This window comes from Helicoverpa armigera, chromosome 3 (genome assembly GCF_030705265.1).
Source record: "Helicoverpa armigera isolate CAAS_96S chromosome 3, ASM3070526v1, whole genome shotgun sequence".
Classification (NCBI taxonomy): domain Eukaryota; kingdom Metazoa; phylum Arthropoda; class Insecta; order Lepidoptera; family Noctuidae; genus Helicoverpa; species Helicoverpa armigera.
The window spans coordinates 13,689,747-13,702,485 of NC_087122.1; the positions used below are offsets into that span (position 1 = coordinate 13,689,747).

General features: G+C 33.7%; 1 protein-coding gene across 2 annotated transcripts in view; it reads left to right on the plus strand.

The window, feature by feature from the left end:
• LOC126053717 (atrial natriuretic peptide-converting enzyme) overlaps positions 1–12,739 on the plus strand; it is a 76,963-nt gene that overhangs the window by 18,072 nt on the left and 46,152 nt on the right. Inside the window, exon 1 of one of the 2 annotated variants that reach the window (XM_064043740.1) lies at positions 4,539–4,611. The exons of the other annotated variant lie outside the window; for it this stretch is intronic. The gene's annotated coding sequence lies outside the window, so the exon portion shown is untranslated. Of the gene's footprint in view, positions 1–4,538; positions 4,612–12,739 lie in introns of those variants that run through there. 2 annotated transcript variants of the gene reach the window in all.

The window sequence follows — 12,739 nt, forward strand, 5'->3', positions numbered from 1 at the left end:
TCGCAATTCGCAAAATTTGTTAGTTGACTCAGTATACTTAGGAGCCGTCGAAATATCTACTTTTTAAATCTTTGCCAGTTTTCGGAATATGTACTCTTGTTTAAAAAGAAAACAAAGTTAATTGCAAGATACAAACATAATTCCAAACCAATTCAGCTATAATAAAAAAAAACATTAACTGCTTTACAAAATAAACCGCGTAATTTAGTTTACTCTCATAACGTACATTATCTCATGTTAGTCTATTCTCTCCAGATTATAATGAGAACTAATAAGCCGGTATTGGGCACTTCGGCTGTCGGCAATTCCTTATCAGCGGCTCGCACTTGCCTGCCAATGTATGAACTTAGGTATCTTTATGTATTCACTTACATTCACTTAGAGTGTATTATGTTAGGCGATAAGTTGGTATATTAACTGCCTCGTTGGTTTACGGCAGATCCCATATTCAATCTATACTTTGGCTTAATAGGGATAGATTTTGACATATGCTCCATACCAGTAATGTCAAATTCCTATCTACAGTGAGCAAAACTAGAGATAGATAGAAAATTGAGAACGACTGTAAGTAAGTGCGACTATTTTACAAGAAGTCGCAGGGTCGAAAACCAGTTCGGACAGACGAAGAATTAATGTAGCTGTTAACTTTTTGTTTTTGTATGATATTCGAATTTTATTCTCTTATGTTTTGTATAACAACACAAGCCCTACTATGTCTTCTGTACGACGGCAATATTCACAAAGTCTTAGCGTCTGTCGAACTATATAAAATGTTGAGTCGTCACGGCTTACTAGAGGATTTGGCTGCTTCGACACTAAGAATGCAACGTTTATCCACGTTAACGACTGCAAGCTGCAAGGGTTTCCTAACTGCAGTTTAAACACATTTTTATTTGGTACTCAAATATTTTCAGCAGCTTTAAGTATTTAAACAAAGCATAGTGACGATGTTAACGATGTGCAGAAATTGAAGAAAAACTGTGGGAGGTATCTGAAAAGCATTTTGCCGATTTTTTCAATTCAAAATTGCGAATTGGAACCTGAAATCGGGCTTTAAATAAACGCCTTTGTCAGTCAAATAAATGTAAATAAAAATCTTTTGAATCTGCGGGTAATGGATACCTATTATGATTTTCCCAAATATTTTTCTTTATTACCACAAAGTTATTTTTCAATCTCAAAAATTATAATATTCTTTGAGTCTTAAAATTAATTAAACGATATTTTCCAATAGATGCTTTGAATATTGAAACATTTTTAATATCACTTGTTAAGTCTGCAAGTCAGCCGGTATAACTTTTACCGCTGAAACTTCAGCCACTGTAAGAAGTATCTGAAAATTCATTTAACAAATTATTTTATACGCATTTTATCAGATAAATTTTATAGAACTGATAAGTCGCTTTGTTTCCCTTGATAAATCTGATTACTTGATTTAAATGCTAAAATGTAACTGTGTATAAGGATAACTGTAAATACAGACAGATTGATATGTAAAAAAAAGTTTTAGAATATGTGACGTAAGTACCAGTTTATAGTTTAAATCTATCATTCAATTGTTATTTCTCAATTGTTTAAAATTTGCTACACACGCAAAGAATAGTGATGTTAGGTCCATTAATTCACAATTCACCCCAAAGTTATGTAAAGTCAGCAGTCTAAACATACTTAGTGATTCTAAATAGGTAACAAATATCAATAGCGCATTACTAGCTAAACTGACCTTACCATGAACAGTTGACCTACATCAGTAGTATCGGCTTACTTTGGCGAGTTACCAACTAAATAACTTTCATGTTATCGGGAATCCACCTTTGTTGATGCAAAATTAATTTCGCTTCAGTTACATAGCTCTCGAGTTATCGTGTGGTTATTTACGTCAGCTCGTTTTCATCATGAAAATTAATACTTCCTTGAATGAATAGATCTATATGAACTTTCAGAACTAAACTAGTATTTCTGAAAAGGTATATTTTTCTACGTATATTTCAGATTGTATTGACGAGAAAAGAAGAATAACATCCTTATTATAACAAATGCAAAAGTAGGTAACTCTATCTGTCGCGTTTTCATACCAAAACTACTAAACTGTTTTAAATATGGTACTTAGATAGTGTATATCCTGAGAAATAACGTTATAAGATAATTAAGATGCATATCCTATCATAACTACATTCCAAACTATCTCCTTCAATAATCCCCATGTCTAAGCTGTTGACCGATGCATACTCAAACTTGATGAACAAACTTGTTCGCATAATCACCAGGTTCTCTCAATCACATGGGGGTGATCAAACGATCCCAATGGGCTTTCCAATGATAACTTATAAAAGTACAAAGCAAGACTTTTTGTTTTGACATTTATGAAGTCTCGACAGTTAAAGTAACAAAACGATAACTAATGATAGTTGTGTGTAAACTTTTCTTAACTCATCAACTATGAACTATGTATAACGTTTACTAAAACATTCACTGCCAGCTCGATTCTTAATCCAATCACAGTGCGTGAAACTTTATTGATAAAAGCAGTTACCATATCATATAAAAAAAGAACAAATACGCACTGCGAGTTAAACCGACGCCTCGCTCGCTCTATGGAACTGGATAGCTCTGGATGGATTCGGCAAATATGTACTGACAGGATAGAACTCTGAGGTGTAGCGAAAAGGGATTTTTTGATCCCATTCGTAACTATTGAATTGTGATATGGTTTAAAGTTTTGTACAAAACTGAATATATTGCCTTGTGACAAAGTCAAGATCCTTCCCTAAGTCCTACGTATAGGATACCACAGACATTTGAAAAAAACTTTGCATCTACCTAATAGTCTCATTGCAACTCTAGGTACCTAATAGACTCATCCAGAAACAGACCTCATTGAGCTTTACTTAACCTGAACTGTCAACGGCTTGTAAAGATGATGGAGCTTAAAGATGCAAAATGGTATTATTATTCTCCTAAGTCATTCACAGACAACAATCACATACACCTCTAATTCCGTCTTAAGGAATATCACCTGCAGAATACACAATATAACTGAAGCGAATTTAGCTAAATATACAGAATCAAGTGTTATCCGACACAATGGCGTTTTAACAATACTGTAATTGACACCCTCTTACGACAATGTAGTCGCACGAACACTGGGGGACGGAATTAGAGTAACACTTCAATATGACGAATTTTGGAACATTTTGTAGACATTATTTTCTTAAAGTAATATTTTTTATATGTATTAAAAGAGTTCTTGGTCAAGTAACACCCGCATAGGTGGTTCGACCACAAGATTATGCGGCCATTGGTGACCTATGTCATGACCTGTACCACGGTCTTTCGTTTTTTTTTAGAGTTTTGGTACATCTTAGAAAATGCATTAGTTTACGAATAAATATGCAATAAAATACACTTGTAACGGAGAATAATTACTTTTAATACCTATTTAGGCATCGTCATTTAAGAATTCAATTATTGCACTGGTTACTTAAATCGATTCTAACTTCTCATCTGCTACCGTTGTAGATAGTTTACCAAAACTACCATTTCAGCTGTAAATCATGAAAGACACAAACCTGTAAACAAGTGAAACAGCGGTGTTCACAACTTCTGTCCACAGGACATTGTTTTGTGTCCCCTAAGAAACCAGCAGCCCTTCGTATTTATGTTAATTGTTCTTACTAACTTAGTTCTGATGGCCGGTCTGAGGGCGCCCTTATGCCTTTATCGTGTTTCACTTGCGACGAAGTTTTTCTAGTTTGTTACTTACTTTGTGGGAGACTTTACCCGATGTTTCTCGATGATTAAGAAGATGGAAAAAATACGGTGATTAGTATGTAGCGAAACTAAGTGTCAAAGATATAAATCTAAAATCATAAAGTTTTCAGAAATTAATTTTCTTGTTCTTGTCTAACAAAATTCATAATGGAAAATTAGATGCCAATTAAATTCCAAAGATATTCTCATTAAAATTTCTGCAATATCAGGTGTTAATTAATCGTATTAATTTCATATAAAATATGAACTATTCAGTTATTAGTACACGCGTATTGGATTAATTACACTAATTGAGAGCATTGAATAGCATTTAGTGCGGTGCACAATTTGCACACGAGTGTACGCGACAAACGTCGCGGCGCATACGGCTCATATTAATTGAAGATAATCGTACATACAGTGCTACTATGTAAGAAAATACAGAAGATCAAAGACTACATAATGTGATTCTAAACATAACTCTTTGAAAAGAAGATCCACAATATGTAATCAGAAAGACCGTAGGTAGTCCTTTAGTGTGTGTCACTTTCAACACATTTAAGAGTTTGAAAGCTTAATTAATTCTTAGCTTATTCGAGTTGTTTCAATTCCTGCAGAAATAATTTTCACAGAAATTATATATTTCAAAAAAAGGTCCCACAACATAATTTATTTATCGTTATATGATATTTATCTGCGTGCCTATTAAACCTGCTGTATCTATCCTACATAGTGGCGCGCAGTGAATAAACTGTGGCCCTTAGTGTGACATTCAGCGTAATAAGTTTAGTTCTAATTGAACCACCTGCGAGCTTAGTTATCGTGTGTTTTACTGTTTACGTGGGACTAGTACTAACTCCTGTGAGTACCAACTTATTTATAACATTGTTTGGCGCGACTTTCTTAACAAAGATGTGTTGTGTCATAAATCTGTACAAATACAGCTGAAGATTTTGTTGGTTGATTTTTTTTTAACGCGATTATCTTCAAATTATTTATATGTCAGATGGCCCGTTTATCGAGGAAGACTTTTCATCTGGTGAACAACTGTGGATAGAGTACTTAATAAATGTCCTATTTTGACATATATTTTCCCTCTCTGTAGGTCATATTAAGACAATATCTGACTTTGACATTGAACCAAGACTTATCTTTGACTTCAATTTAACCAATATTTGCTTCAAATAAATACAATTAATTCACGAAACTTAATCAACTACAAATAGCAATCGATACAAAAGTGCTTACCTAACAATGACGACTATTGTACTTAAAGAATTAATTTAGCGAACAAGTTTGTATAAGACAATAACGGTTATTAATGGGTTATTAACAAAGTGTTGTACAATGGTGATTACAATATGCTTTGTTTGGCTCGCAACTATTTCGGAGTAAGTTCTGTGAAGCCGTACGGTGGGTACAGAAATAGTTGTTGTTACAGAGTTCGCGGCGGGACGGTCAGCTTTAAGTACTCTCTCTGTGAACTGTCTATTCTTGAATACTACTATTACGTTGCAGTTCGTTCGTACTTGTTATTTCTCACAGTTCTACTCGTAATCTAATGCAATTGATAATATAAATGCGATCGTATGATTCTTTCGATGGTTTCATCATCATCATCATCCTCCAAGCCTTTTCCCAATCATGTTGGGGTCGGCTTCCAGTCTAACCGGATTCAGCTGAGTACCAGTGCTTTACAAGAAGCGACTGCCTATCTGACCTCCTCAACCCGGGCAACCCTATACCCCTTGGTTAGACTGGTGTCAGACTTACTGGCTTCTGACTACCCGTAACGACTGCCAAGGATGTTCAATGACAGCCGGGACCTACAGTTTAACGTGCCATCCGAAACACAGTCAATGGTGTCAAAGATATACTTAGAAAGTACATACAAACTTAGAAAAGTTGCATTGGTACTTGCCTGACCTGGGATCGAACCCGCGCCCTCATACTTGAGAGGTTGGTCCTTTACCCACTAGGCCACCACGACTTTTTCGATGGTTTGTTATGCTTTTATTCTGAAACGGCTGAGCCGATTGAGATGAAATTTGACATGAAGATAGGTGCTAGTTTGGAGATGGAGACATGCTGTGGGTGCGTGACGTAAACGTAGTTATTCGCAGGCGTAAACTACTTAGAATAATCAGTAGATGTCAGTATATCAGTTGGTATTTTGAAACCATATCAGATATATTGAGTTACAATCCAATTTAATATAAGTAAAGTTGTCGAAACGAAATTACGAAACGGATAACCTTTGACATTTGTCGGCACATTCCGCTTTGGAGATGTTTCTCTGAGAGGAACTTATTTGTCTTCTGAAATCATTAGTCAATTCATTCCACATGGAATTCAATACCGATTTACATATTTAGAGAAGATCCTGACATATTGGACTAAGAAACATTGTTGTCTTAGAAAACTCAAAGGACCAAAGTTATTTAATTTTAAACCGATTTAAAAAAAAGAGGGAGGTGATTGTCAAACCGCATGTTTTTTTTCGTCTTTGTTACTCGACTTTTTGAAGACGCCTGGACCGATTAGAATAAACATTTTACAGTACAGACAATACATCTTTCGAAGTTTATTTAAATACCGTACTGTAAAATGTAAAATACTTATTTCAATATACGTTACTTGGTACGTCCTTAAGCGGTACACACAGATAATGGTAAAGGAACCACTGATGTAAAGCTACTTAGTACGTTATGTACTTCTCTCAAAACACAACCAGTCCCGTGAAAACCAGCTAGTCTTACTCAGTCTGACATAAGAACCAGTAAGGTTCTAACTTGTAAGACGACGTCGAAATAGCCTTCGCTAACGTTTTTGTTTGCTCCGTTGAGCCTCTTCCGCAAACATTAATATCATGACGCGAGATAGCGAGATGTGAAGTTACATGTGTGTGAGAGAGATGCAGCATCCCTGGTGAGTTAGCAAGGGTTGCTACACGTAGATTTCGATAAGCAGAGACAGTGTACGGTTGGCAGATTAGTCACAAACTTATTTTTATCTAAGATTCCCAAATATATAATCTTTAGAGGTAAAGTTGAAAACTCTTTTTGTAAATGGACCGTTAATAGGTACGGTTTAAGTAATAATTAATGACATGTGACATTTATTTAGGAATTTTAATCTGTTGTTAAATATAATTATTATGCTATGTTTGCTGCTTTGCTATGCATATCATGAAAAGTTTGATAGATTTAAATAATTACCATAACGAATACAGGTACTTATTAATATCACAGACAAATAGCTTTATAATAGATACCAAATTATTTAGAGCCAATTTAATGAGTTTAAAATTATCAGTGAATGTTAATAAATCTCGTTGCGTTTTGCATTAAAATAACTGTATGAATAAACAGTTAAATGATTAATAGTTTTCCAATAATGCACGCAAATGGTACGTTGAACAAACAGCCTCACAATGGGAGATTAATTTATACAATGAATGAGGGTAGAAGTGAATTAACTTGCTTCCATATTTCCGATACCGGGAATAGCAGTGTTACTTGTACAGAATTTTAAATATGAATTTTTATGTCGCACTTTTTATTTACTTACAACGGGAAATATTAGAAAAATCTTTTCTTGTTATTAAAAGGAATATTGAAAGTTGATCAACGCAGATAGGATATTTTTAGACTACTACCAACTACCAACGTTCTTCTCACTGTCTGATTCGCGTCCTAAGAGGTAAAATTACAGATTAATATATAATCTATCAAAGTAAATTCATAATTATGTAGATTCGGATCCAAGTATACGACCAGAGCAGAAAAAATCGAATTCTTAAAAAAATTAGGTATGAGTGTTATTTTAATGAGGTAAGAATATTATATCCTCGTAGTGTTTCTGCTATCGGTACACAAACCGCTTACGTCCAAAGAATGTAGCCGTGTGTTTCTCTTTCTTTCGACAACTTACAGTCTTTTGTACCTGAGCTTTGTACCCTAATACTACTAGACGTTTGGACGTTTTCTTAGGCCATACTTTACTATCAGGGTTTAAGGTAGGCTAAGACCGGGTTCAATAAATAAAAAATAGTGCGTATTTTACGAAGAGTGATTTGCAAAGAGGATGTGACGTACTGACCTCTTTTAGGGAAATATTTTTTCAAACAAAAACTTTGAAAAACTTACAACTTTAAGTACTTTTGTATGTTGCTTATTGTTGTTACATAGTTATAAAGTGAAACGTTTACTTTATATTTCTAGATAGAGTAAATTTTTTGTTTGCAAACGACGTACCGAAAGCTTGAAAAATAAAGCAATTTTTCACCAGCGATGGTCGGAGCTAATATAGTTTGTGGCAATCTTACTACATTGTGTGAGTCGGACATCAGAGCAATTGTGGTAATTCTTGTGATGGAATAACACGAGCTGCTCGATTGCTGCCTATTAAGAGAACTGCAATTACTATACAATATACAGTGTAGATGCATTTGAACGTATTTGGTATATGAACGATCACGGCAATTGGTGACGTTGTTGTTAACCTAGTGTTATAAATGTTAGCCAAGGAAATAATTTTGTAAGCGCTGTTTTGATTTTATAGAGATTTCGAATACGATTGGCATTTATACAAAATGATAAACCTAAAACCATCATTCTTTAAAATCTAACCAGCAGTTTGATAGTTCCTCAGATAAACACGTTCAAGCAAACAAACTTTTTAGCCTACATAATATTAAATACAGATAAGATACTCCCTAAATAAATTCGAAGTTCTAAATGAAATAAAATCGTCCCGTGATATGAAACATTCATAACTCGGTATTGGGAAGTAGGAATCGATCGTCTGCCGACTGTAGGTAATGTAATACAATAACACATTTACCCTCCTTAATTGTCCAAGTTACACTCACAAAGGCAGACATAGGGCTGTCAATTTCACGTCATTTTAAGGAAACTGCGACCATTTTTTGTAGGTTTGGTTTTAGGATAGGTAGGATAGCAGTAATCAACAATTTTGGGGAAATGCATAAAACATTAATGTCGGTTATTCTGATTAGGATGGATATAATCATAGTTTTTGTTTTCAGGGAAACATTTGATTAGGGTAAAAGTAATGTGTAGTAACTAAATAATTTGTAGTGCTCCATTTTTATATGAAAAAACTTTTCCTTTCTAGTAACAGAAGTTTTGTTCTTGAAAATTGAGTAGTAAAATAACCGTTTGAATGTAACTGGTGACAGCCCTAAAATCTCCGATTTGGATTTATTACCGCCATGAAGCTGTGCTGGTGTTATTCAGATTGAATTCTCTTACCTGGGAACTTGATTTCATCAAATATTTTCTTGAACAAGTAATACCGAAGTTTTACATATAAATTAGACGATTATAAGAGGACTGATATTTTTACCTTTTGACAATTACAATTTAAGACCGTCAAAATATATTATATGTTTACTTATGAGTTACTGTCGCAAACACACGAATGACTACCATTCACACATACATTATGTAATACAAATACGCGCATACAAACATACACACATATACACAAAATAATTCATAAATAAATACCTAACTAATTGTGCTACACAGTTTCGCTAAACACAGAGGGAAATAATTCAAAATATTTAACTACAAAATGTTTGTCTGTACGTGTTTGTGACATAAAAACTAAGCAATATGTAACAATGGAATCTCTTTGTCCTGTTTTTGTAGAAACATGTTCTGCGTAGCTTGTATATTATGGATCACTAATTGACCTAGTTACTTGTTTAATTAATTATAATGCTGTAAGAATTTTATGAGAATATTTTATTCAATTCCATAACATTCAAGTTGTATACCTACTTAAAGGGGGTAATAAGGTCGTCATTGTGCTTCTGTTTGCCACCTGTGCCTTAACCGTATTTTTTTTACATCACTCGAATAAACAATAGAACAAGGAAAGGTACCTATACGAGCAGATTAGTAGACTACACATCTAATGCTACATTAGTAGCATTAGAGTCCAATTTTTGATCAGATTATTCCTCAAAAGTCAAAGTCAAACAGTTCATTGAAAGTAGGTTAGTTAAACTAGCTCTTTTTCGAAAAACGCCCTTTCAACGCTTTGTAGAGTTAAGACTGGAAAGAATAAACGGTGATTAAAAAACTCCCCATGAACAGTTGTCAATACAATGAATTTCAAAATGCATTAGTCCAGTTCAGATCTGCTATCGGCATTTACCATAAAATAATAATTTCCATTATAACGCTTAATATAGTCTGGTAACCATTCATTGACAGCCCTGGTAACCATTCATTGACAGCCCTATTACACTATCTGGGCAGATTTATTAGCATCATAAGGCTTATATTAGAATATCCAGCCTTTGGTCTCCGCCTTAATATTCATTTGAAGCTAATGGATTCAGCCTTTTACTTTGAAAGTCTTCAGTAGCTTGAATACAAGTTTATATAGCTATTTGTGCTAAGATACTTTACTGTTGGTACTTGGAATTTCGACCACTTTTGCCATGTTTAAACCCACTTAAAAAATTTCTAATTTATCTTACTGCTTATACCAACTTAGAGCTGTGCCCTAACAGGGTCCCTAATTGTATAGCCATCCATAACACACATTGTGGAATGCAAATAAATGAATATGAATAGAGAAAAATAAAATAGCATCCTTTTATAATGTATAAGAGTTAACCTTTTCAAATAATTAGGAAATAAGCCGTGACTCAAGTGAAAGTAATTAACAATTTCTCGCATAACTCGGATCCAATTTGTCGAGTGATTTTGACAAATGAGGTGTCTGCCTGGCCTCGTCAGCGGCGGGTGGCAGAAGACATGAAATGTTTACATAAAAGAATTAACTCTACGTTATTGTATTAAAACTGGACGTCGACTATGAGTACAGAAAACACATTTTTCTGAGAACTCTTGTGAAATTTTTACTTCCTGGTTCTTTGTAACAATTATTTGGGCTGTTTTTTGCAATTTTTTTCTTTCGACCTTGATATCCATGAGAAATGGTATTTCTAGATTGCCTTATAAATACTGCCATCATACCAAAGATATTTTCCAAAACTATGATAGGTCCTTTATCCTCCATAGCATTATCCAGCAAACTCTACCATAAATCAATTATTTTTCATAGGCACTTAAAACAAACTATGCGAATCTCTTTGTTCTTTAACAAAGGCTCGACAGAGGCCGCAGAGTTACCTTAGCCCTCAGGTAATATGTAGAAGCATAACTCATCGCTTTGCATAAATCAGCCGGCGCTCAGATTCGATTAAAGTAGGGTCCTTTGCCAACCACGTTATATCCTCTCGGTTCTAACAGCTTTGCTAAATTAGTTCCATGATCAAATTAAAGGATAAAAGATATACCTGCCTTATGTTAATATGTTAGGAAGGTATTCCAATTTAATCATACTTAAATCGGACTCACCATTTCAATCTGTATATTTCATTTGGAAGATAAATCTGCTTTATATTTTGATAAAGTTATGTGCGTAATATAAATTAGAAATAATAATAATTCATACTAATCTCCGGCAGCTGGAGTTTGCCTCTGGGAGTTACCCAAACGTATGGTTTCTGATTGACACCTTTAGGTATTCTTTGCCAAATAATTGTGAGTGTTTTTGTTCACCAAACTAAGTAATACTTTTGTAGTATTTGTTTCTCGCCAGTTTGATGTAATTTGGACTATTTTAAAGTTGTAATTAATCTTTACTTGTAATTGTTCAGGCTATAACTTGATCCTTGAACATCTCTTCACATTTACTCTGTACAGAAAACAGTTTGAAAATAACTTGTTCTGTAACTTAGGTAAAAGGTTAAACCTCTTTAGTTAATTGTTATGGCCAATTAACTTGGTGTAGGTCCTTATTTGAAAATTTTCAATTTATATATTTTAAAGGTCAGCGTTTTAGTACAATTTGAAGATAGATGTTCGAGTTTTGAATAACAGTTTTATTGCTTTCTATTCTAATTGAAAGCGTAGGCCTAATAGTTTGTTGGTAAGCTTTATGACGGATCAGGATGTTTTCTGTAATTAAACAATGCTTGAAGATTTTTAGAACTGACAGTGAAATATAAGGCCATTCTTTTTATTTTACTTTAAATTCCACAATCAAATATTTTTTGACCAGCAACAGAAACATCTTATGAGTAACAGTACCTACGTATACATTGCATTGGGTGAATAGTCAACTGTTCTGTAATAAGTGATTCGATTCCCGAGTTATTACATGCTCTTGTATTTTATGTACTGAATATTTCATATCAGTATAAAAACACAATAACTTCATTTACATAACAAAATACATATTTACTTCTTTATCAAGACTTTATTACTAGCGATCTTTCAATATCGTAATATATTGGATTTTTTATATAATGTTCTTGTATGGTATCCAAATTCAATCATATTTACTTTACTGTAACAAATATTGAGTGTTATTGTATCTAGTGAATCTGTAATCTTTCAATAAAACTTACTATCTCTGAGAATTTATGAGGATAAACTGAAATGACTGTTGCTACATAGATAGTCCAGTATATAAGTACTTACATTTATAATATGCTTACCGAACCGATAGTAATAGAGGTATAACAAATTACAAAAGCTTATCCAAAATCCGTCAAGAATTTCCCAGAAAATAATAATAACAAATATGTAAAGAAAAACTTATAAACGGTTTATCCTATACCTACTTACATACAATTATTTATTTGGCACATACATACTTACTTACCAAACAGTATTTGTTGGCTCAATCCCATAGACGCAAGAAATAAGTGCGAGTGTAGAAACTATTAAGGAAAATGTCTCCCGAGACGTTTCAATCTACCCTCCTCAAATGTCTGACGTTTGGATTCTGCATAATATGATATGAAAATCTCATAGAACGTTGTAATATAATGTGTGGGGATACACCAATGTAATGTGTAAGTTACATGATAACTTTTTTGTGAGACATGTATGAAAAATATTATGGAAAGTTTTTCTTAGAAGTACTTAAACGTTAC